Here is a 9962-nt window from a genome sequence, read left to right as displayed (position 1 = left end):
TCTCCAGTAAATAGCCTGTGTTAGCAACATGCCCAAAGAATATGAGATGAAACGCTATCACATTTACCTCCAAGAAGCACTCTGGATATCATTCTCCAAGACATATCTGTTGTTCTTTTGGAAGTTTGTGGGTTAGTCAGTAGTATTTTCTAACACCATAGCTTAAAGATATCAATTCTTCTTCTGTTATCCTTATTCATGTCTCAGATGCATAACACGTGACTGAAAAAGACCATGACCTGAATAAGGCACATCTTAGTTTTGACCCTGTATCAGTGCTCCTCAAAAATTTGGAGAGGTGCCTGACTGGAGACTTTCCCACTACAATATATTTCCTCATCTCCTAACTGCTAGTACCAAGGTATTGACTGTGGATCCAGTAACATGAAGTCATTGACAATTTCAATCATTTCTCCAGCTATCTTGATATTTCCCATAGGTCCAATTGTAAGAATATTTGTTTCCTTACTGTTCTGATGCAATCCATATTGAAGGTTGTAGTCTTTGATCTTCTGCACCAAGTGCTTCAAGTCCTCCTCATTTTCAGTAAGCTAGGTTTCTTCATCTGCATGATGTAGATTGTCATACCATACTTGCACAGTACTTACTGTTATAAAATAACTCTGGTCTTTATTACTTTTGTTTTTAAAATTATAGAACAATACTTTTACTGAAAGGGAAAATGGAATTTTTGTTGGTTCTGATGTTTCTTTTATTATGCAGATACTCCTCAACTTTCCTTCATTGACATTATATTTCATACAATCATTCCCATACATTTTGTTTTATGAAATTGATCACCATAAGTCTACGTCCACCATAACCTGGTCTTTTCCATTCCCTTTCCCCCCTCTCTCCACCCACCAAATTGTGCGAATCTGCAATTTTGCTCACCCTCATCTCCCTGTTCCCACCCTTCCCCCTTACATCCCCATGCATGTTCTAGTAATTTCCTTCTATTTTTGAAACAATGGTCTTATGCAGTATCTGTTCTTATGAGACCGAGTTAGTTCACTTAGAATAATGCTCTCCAGTCTAAGTTATGTAGTATTTTTTTAAATCATTCCTCCTGAGTGCCGCATAATATTCCTTGTGAATATACCACAATTTCTCAATCCATTTAGTTGTGGTTGGACATCTGGTCTGTTTCCATGTTCTTGCGATGGTGAATAATAATGCTGCTATGAACACTGGTGTACAAATCTCTGTTTGAGTCTTGCTTTTAATTTCCTTGAAGTATAGTCCTAGCAGTAGAAGAGCTGAGTCATATGGAATTCCTAGGAATTTTGAGGACGTGCCAAACTCACTTCCGGAGTGGTTGTACCATTTTACAATCCCACCAACAGTGCATGAGTGTTCCCACCTCACCACAATCTCTCCAACATTTACTGCTAGCTTCCCTGCTAAACTTTGTCACTGCTACTGGGGTGAGATGGTGTCTCGTTGTGGTTCTGATTTGTGTCTCTCTTATTGCCTGTGATTTTGAATATTTATTCATACGTCTGTTGACCACCCAAATGTTTTTCTCTGGGAAAAATCTTTCCATGTCTTCTTCCCCCATTTTTTGTTTATTTCTTGGTTTGCTTACAAAATTTGTATACATTATGTTTCATATTTCTCATTCATATTGTGTTTCATATAATCATTTCTATAAATTGTGTTTTATAAAATTAATCACTATTGGACCTTGCCCATCATTACTCTGTCTTTTTGACCAAATCCTTTCCATTTGCTTCCCCCCTCCCTTTACCCACCAAACTGTGCAGCCTTGTGGCTACCTATCCTACAACCCTACCTATCCTCACCCCTCTGTACCCCTTTGTCCCCCACTTTGACTTCCTGTACATGTACAGTACCAGCTGCCCTTCTATTTTTACAATAATGGTCTTAGGCAGAGTCTGTTGGCCACCTGAATGTCTTCCTCTGTGAAAAGTCCTTCCATTTCTTTGGCCCATTATCAATCTTTTTCTTTGGGAGGCCAAGGAGTATTCTATAAACTTTTGCTATGACACCCTTGTCTGAAATGGTATTGCTAAAATTTTGTAATTGTGTTATCAATCTGACAAATAGTTTTTCCCCCCAGTCTATAGGTTTTCTTTTCTCCTTCCTGGAAAAGGTTTTTTATGAACAAATACATTTACTCTTTGGAAGGTCCCATTCATCATTTTTGTCCTCTCTAGATTGTGCATTTCTGACTGTATTTGTCAGCCTCTTTATACCATAGCATGAGTTGCCTAGTGGCAAGAAGCTGTGCTGCAATTCTGAAGGCATGCAATTTAAATCCACCAGCTCTTCCAGGAGAAAGTTGGGCCATCTCCTTTTGTGTGGTTAACTGCCTCTGAAACCTCCCTAGAGGATCAGCTACGGATCTGATCTGACTTTATGGTACACTGTAATAACAGCCCTTCTAAGCTTGTTCCCACTTTGTCTCTTATGAACTTTATGGTTTTGGGCATTGCCCTCAAATCTCTGATTCACCTTGAGTTGATGTTTGTGTATGGCGTGTGATATGAAGCCTATTTCAGCTTTCTGCTAGTAGCAGTTCTGTTTTTCTCTCACCATTTGTTGAAGATGTTGTCATTTCCCCATTTGATAGGTTTTATTTACTTATTGAATATCACTTGACCATAGATAGATAGGTCCCTTTCTGGGTTCTCAGTTCTGTTCTATTGGTCTCTGTGCCTGTCATTGTACCAATACCATGTTGCTTTGGCTATTATCACAGTGCCAAAAGTTTTCAGGTCAGAAAGTGCTATGCCTCCCAATTTATTTTTGTTTTTCAGCAGTTCTTTGCTTAGTTGGGATCTCTTTCCTCTCCAAATACACTTGACAATTTCCCTTCTGATCACCATGAAAAACAAATTTGGTATCTATTTTGTGATTGTCTTGAGGATGTAGACTCCTTTTGGTAGCAGAATTGCCATTTTCCCTATATTGAGTTTTCCTACCCATAATCAGGGAACAATTTTCCATTTTTTAAACCTTTAATTGTTTCTCACAGAAGTATTCTGTAGTTTTAATTGTACAGGTCTTTTTTATATTTTTAGTTAGGCTCATTCCCAAGTATCTAATTGTGGTTGGTTATTGTAAATGGTATTGGTGACTTGGTTTCCTTCTTTGAGTGTTCTTTGTTACTGTACAAGAATCTCACTCATTTTTAGATATTTATCTTGTATTCTAGTACTCTACTAAATTGGTCCACTAGCTCTGTCTTCTGTGTTTTCTTCCACAATTGTGCAATTGTGCAAGTTATTCCTCATCAATATATTTCTTCTGTTTTCCTCTCGCTGAAGCATTCACTTACTTACTACTTCCATTGTTGTTTTTTTCATAATTTACACCTTCTTCTGTAGCTGTTCAAATAACATCAATATATTTTTCTGCTTCTCTATCTCTAGAGGATTCCCTTTGTTCATGGCTTCCATTGTTTCCTGCATCTTTTGTGCTTTCTTCCATAGTTTTTTGAATGCTTCCATATCAACATATATATTCTACCTTTCTGACTCTGGAGTATTCCTTGGGTCTGAACTAAGCTCTGCTTTTTATTTTTGGAGAAAGCTAATTTTATTTTCATAGTTTTAGAAACTGTCTGCTGCTTTTTTGACATTATGTGAAGTTTTCCTTGATAAGTGTTAGGGCATTTCTATTGTGTCTATATAAGTTATTGATAGTTCTCATCCTTATGTTGTTATTGATTAGTTGCCAGCTTAAAATTTTTAATTTATGGGATGAGCTACTCTCTCTATTGTAAGTCGTTTCTGGTCGATTTTGCCTTTCCTAAAGACCTTCAGGTTCTCTCTGGTCTGCAATGCAGCCATGTAGGAATCTCATCTAGCTGTAGTCCCTTCTCTTAAAGTCTGTCTTCAGCCTTTGTCTACAGAGTTTCTGAGTGATGTGAGACCCGGTGCTCCACTTGAGCAGTTTCTGTCCAGTGGGGTTCCATTTCCACTCTCTTTTGCACAGCTCAGTGTGACAACTGAGGAATCTTTCCCCTGCTTTTAGCTCTCTACCCCAAACTTTCTTGTCCTGTTTGGCACCAGGAATGGCCCTGTTGTAGGGGAGGCAGACATCTTCAAATGGAGTGACCTTTCCCCAAGGAAGTTTCCATTTCTTTTTTCCCCCTGCATGCACCTGAAAGTTTCAGTTGACCTTTTGATTTCCTGACTGCTGGTGCCAAGAATGTTGATTGTTGAGCTGAGCAAGATGAAATTGCTAACAACCACAATCTCCTCCATCTATCACGGAGTTGTCAGTTGGCCCAGGAGTGAGAATCTTTATTTTCTTGATGTTGAGCTGCAATCAATATTGAAGACTACAGTCCTTGACCTTCTGCAACAAACTCTTCAGATTTTCTTTAGTTTCTACAAGTTAGGTTGTATCACCTGCATAATGCAGGTTGTTGATTAATCTTCTTCCAATCCTGATGCCACATTCCTCCTTATAAAGACCAGCCTCCCAAATGATCTCTTTGCATATAGATTGAAAACGTATGGAGAAAGCTCGCAACCCTGACGTACTCCTTTCTTGATTTTTAATTACGCATTGTTTCTTTGTTCTGTTCTGAGGACTACTTCCTGGACTAATTATAGATTTTACATGAGTACACTCAAGGGTTCTGGGATTTCCATTCTTCTCAAAGTTACCCACAGTTTGTTGTGGTCCACACAGTCAAATGTCTTTGCATAGTCGTTAAAATACAAATAGACATTCTTGTACTTTCTGCTTTCACAATATACATCAACCTAAACCACTTACTACCATCAAGTCAATTCCAACCCTTAATGACCCTTTATTGTGTCTGTGATACTGCAAATATTTATGAGGAGACTACTCATCTTTCTTTATAGATTGTCTGATAAAGTCAGCAACCTCAGATCTTTCTCTTAGCCGCCTACCATTTTATGCATTAGGCCAACAAGGCACCTTGTACACTCCTTCAAATCTCACCTCTTTCAGGAAGAGTCTTCTTTTGCTATCTGTCACCTCCAAACATGTAGAAACCTAATTATAATTACAATTCAAGGGGTATTAGAGATCAGTTAAGCACTATTATTTTATAGAGGAGAAATATTAGTCAGAAATCACAGCTGATGGTCACACTATAAATTTCTGTTTAGACTTATCTAGAACAAAGCTCTTTGCCATCACTTGTTACCATCAGAGAGTTGGACAATGACCAAGGAGGATAGAAGAAGAATTGATGCCTTTGGGCTGTGGTGCTGGAGAAGAGTATTGAATGTACCCTGGACTGCCAAGAAAACAAACAGATTCAACCTGGAGAGGGTTAAACCAGGCTACCCCTTGGAGGCAAGGATTCTGAGGCTTCGTCTAACATACTTTGAACATGCTGTAAGGAGGGACCAGTCCTTGAAGAGGTACATCATGCTTGGCAATGTGGAGGGACAGCACAGGAGGGGAAGATCCTCTGTGAGGTGGATTGATTCAGTGACTGGGATAATCAGGGTGGGTGTGTTGGAGGCAGTGTGATCGGCACAGGATAAAGCAGGGTTTAGGGCTGTTATACTTAGAAGGTTGCTATGAGTCGCAAGTGACTCAACAGCACATAACAACAACAACAACAACAACAACAGAACAAAGCTCAGTTTATGTCAGCTAGTAAGGTCTAGGTGCCTATGATACAGTAAGAGCCTCTGTGATGCAAAGTAAATAAAATTATCTATTTTCCCAAGCTAAAAGAATTGATGCCTTTTCATTGTGATGTAGGCAAAGAATCGTCAATATATGAGGAACCAACAAATGAACAAATACAACTCTCTTGGAAGAAGTGCATCCAGAGCTCTTTTGGGAAGTGAGGCTTGTTGAGCTTACTTAGGGCATATAGATAGGAGAGGCTATTCCCTGGAAAACATGGTATTTGATAAAGTAGAGAATCAGTGAAAAAATAAAAAAAGAACCTCAATGAAGATTGACACGGTGGCTACAGCCATGAACTCAAACACAACAATGATTGTGAGGATGGGATAGAAGCAGTGTTTCTCCCCATTGTGCGTAACATTGCTATGAGCTGATTCAAATGCAAACAATAAGTTCTTGAAAGACTAGTTACATATTTTTTCAAACAAGGTATTGTCGTATTATTATCTGGTGCCAGAAATGAATCTCAAAGCCATTCTGTTAACTTCACACACACAACCAAATATAGCAAAGCTAAGGGAATATTCTGGGTTTTATTAGCCAACAACTTGGGAAAAGTCTTCCATGCATATTCTGGCATAAAGAATCATTTCAACTCTGCTTGCTTGTTATTCATGTGTTGTTCTTATGTGCTGTTGAGTTGCCTGCAACTCACAGTGACCCTATGTACAACAGCTCTGAAGCCAGTCCTGAGCCTGTCTCATTGACTCTGACACACACTCATTGCCCTAGTTACTGTATCAATACATCTAATCTGGGGTCTTCTTCTCCTGCATTCTCCCTCCACCATTCCAAACATTACGTCCTTCTCCTAGTCTCTCCTGGCCACATGCCCAAAGTATGTGACATAGAACTCCAAAATCCTCAAAGGAGAAACTTGCTTTCACTGTCTCTCAGACATACCTATTTGTTTTCTTAGTGGCCCATGGTATATTCAAGACTCTTCTTCAGCATCACAACTTAACTCTTCTGTCATCCTTAGTCATTGTCCAACTCTCTGATGCATGGCAAGTAATTGTGAAGATCATGCCCTGGATTAGGCATATCTTAGTCTCTAGAATGACATCGTTGCTTCACAGTTTCTGTGCAAAGGCTTCTGACAGCAGTTCGTCTTTTGATTTCCTGACTGTGCCAAGAGTGTAGATTATGTAGTCGGGCAAGCTAGAACTGTTAACAACTTCAATCTCTTCTTCATTCATAACGGTGCTGCCAAATGGCCCATTGCTGAGAATCTTTGTCTTCTTGATGTTAAGCTTCAGTTCATGCATCAAATATCATGTTATTCATGTAGATAATAAAATTTCTTCCTTGAACTTGAGTTCGGTTTTGTGTACAAGTCTTTGTCTACATTTAATCTTTTCCCTTCACTTATGTCCTTGAGACAGAGTCACTGCATTGAAGATATAAACACTGCCAAGGTCTTTGGCAGTTGTATATTTGGATTCCATGAACTAGGGGGCTCCTTTTATTTATGAATTTTAAATATGACCATGATAGAGGAGATAGTTACAGAATATTTTCAATGTGTATGTTGTTGTTTTATATGACGTCGAGTCACCTGTAATTGATCGTGACCCTATGTCTGATATCTCTCAAGCTTGTCCTATCCTGAACCAGTCTCACTGATTCGGACACACCTACCTTCATTACCCCAGTTACTGTGTCAATCAATGTCATCTGGGGTCTTCCTCTCAGGCACTGTTTCTCCACTTTTTTCAAGCATGATGTGTTTCTCTAAGGACTGCTCTCTCCTGGACATGTGCCCAAAGTATGTGAGGCAGAGCTTCAAAATCTTTACAAGGAGAAACTAGGTTTTGGCCTCTTCAAGACAGACCATGGTGTGTTATTATACTTCTCTTTCTGCCCTCTGAAAGTTTTTGAGTGTATTTTTTTTATGTTTTCCTTATCTTTTGTTCTGTTTTCATGGTTTTGTTGCGAGCAGTGTTAGGATATAAATATACTTTTGCTTTCTTTAGGCCTTAATCTTCTTACTCGATGTGAGAAAGAATTCCTTATCTTAATCCAAACATATGAGAAAATAGTAGCTTCTGAAACATTACTAGAGCAAAACACACTTCTCAGTTCAGTAAGCTATTGTAACTTTGCAAAAAAATTCAATGTAGACTTTCTAAACACAATATTTTTATTTTTGCTTAACACTGATTTTTAGACACTTAGATTTATTAATGTCTTTATGCTATGTTTTTGTCTGGGTCCCTATTAATAGAGCTTGCTGTTGTTGTATTTATGTGTCTTCAAATTGCCTGTGACTCATAGCGATCATATGTACAACAGCCCTAAACCCTGTTGGGTTCTTTATTTATTTATCTTACCAGTACTTACCTTGTTCTCAGTGTGTCTCAGGCACTGTTCAAGAAGGAAGAGCTCTGCTGGCATGGTCTATAGAACGCTGTGCTGCTTATCAAAAGGCCCAGCATGTTTGGTGATTCTAATCCACTAGTTGCTTCCTAGGAGAAAGATTAATGATATTCTTCCAGGGAGATTTGTAGCCTCAGAAGAAATTAATCGGAAAGTTATTAAGAGTTGAAATTGAACCTATAACAGTGAGCCTTTTAATGAGTTTAAGTGGGAGTCATGGTTGTATATCACATCGTATGTTTATTGTATACGTAGACTACTAACCAATGGTTGGTTACTTGAATCTACCAGTTCCTAGACAATGAGACAGACAATATTCTTTCATAAAGATGTATAGTCTTGGGAATCTGATAGAGGGTTGCTATGCATTGGATTAACTCAATGGGTTCACATTTGGTATGTGTTAAAGCACTGGAGGTACAGCATGAACAAATTAGACTTTGTTTTTCCAGTATGCACACGCAAACTCACTGTCAGGGAGTCGATTTCAACCCACAGCAATCCTTCATCAGATTTTCTAGGCTATTGATTGAAATAGAGAGAGACTGCCAATCTTAAAACCATGGAGTAACTGGTGGTTTGAGCCTTTGCGCTCAACACAATACCCTACTGTGTACGGCAACAGAGTCCACATGCGTCTCCAATGGAGAGAGTTGGAAAATATCCTATGATTTTCTCATCATGTGATTTACAGCATTGGAAATCCAATGAATAAGGGTAACTATGGCTTAATATCGACTCCTTGACAGTGAGTTTTGACCACATGTACTCTCTCATTCAAATTCATTAATTGTGGTCAAGTTGCTTATTAATAAAAAACCCATGTATATACAAAAGTACATGCTTTAAAAAATAAAGATCATGCAGTAATCTCTGTTATTCTTTGACCTTTGTTTTACTTAAAAACATATGGTGGAATTTTTTTCCCGTCTCCAAGTATATTTTCCTAAAACATGATATTGAATGACTATAAACATGTCATAATTTACCTAACCATGTACTATTATGGGACATTTAGGCTTTATCTCTGTGTTCACTTAATTACAACATCTCTGCTCTTATCATTTCATAAACATAAATCCATAGGTTTAAAGGCATAGAATAAAAATATTTACAATTTAAATATTTTGGGGACCAGTACACAGACTATACTTTACAGTCTTATTAACAATATACACAAACACTAAAGAGGTTATGCTAAACATTGAAAAGAAAGAAAAGTCCAGAAGGTACAGTGAACAGGAAATTGTAGCGGTGCAAAATCTAATGAGTGGCCCACAATTAGGGTTTTTGCCTTTGAAAATGGCTGTCACTGTCCATCTTTATGTCTGGCTCTTTTCTGTCTTGGAACAGGCACATGACAGCCCTCAAACTGATATCCATGCTCTTTAGCATTTTGGAGGGTCCTTAACAGGAAATTTTCCCAGTACAACTTATCTTCTGATTTCTTGACTGCTGCTACTATTGATGTTGAAGTGCGGATCTAAGTAAAACGCAATCTTTGACATCAATCTTTTCTCTGTCAAAATATTGCCCATTGGTCTGGTCGTGAGGATTTTTGTGTTTTATTTGTTTTTTTTATGTTGAAATATAATCCATATTGAAAGCTGCAATCTTTGACCCGCAAGGGTAATTACTACAAGTTTTTTTTTTTACTTTCTGCAGGTAAATGTATGTCATCTGCATAATGCAGGCTGTTGATGAGTTTCCCTCCAATTCTGATGCCACATATTGAAGTAGTCGTAGCTTTTGATCATCTGAATCATAGTAAGTCATTCAGACTGAAGTACACTTGACTCAGGTCATTATATTTTCAATTGCTTAATATGAGTGAGATCTGGTGTCTCAAGGGTTAATGGTTGTGCTGCACATTGTTTAAATCCATTAGCTGCTCTGTGGGGGGAAAAATGGACAATCTCCTCTCTTGT

The sequence above is a fragment of the Elephantulus edwardii genome, unplaced genomic scaffold, assembly GCF_000299155.1.
Source record: "Elephantulus edwardii isolate Elephantulus edwardi_28Jun2011 unplaced genomic scaffold, EleEdw1.0 scaffold00329, whole genome shotgun sequence".
In the NCBI taxonomy this organism is placed as follows: domain Eukaryota; kingdom Metazoa; phylum Chordata; class Mammalia; order Macroscelidea; family Macroscelididae; genus Elephantulus; species Elephantulus edwardii.
The sequence above is the reverse complement of the archived record's forward strand: the minus strand, read 5'-3'. Positions refer to the sequence as shown.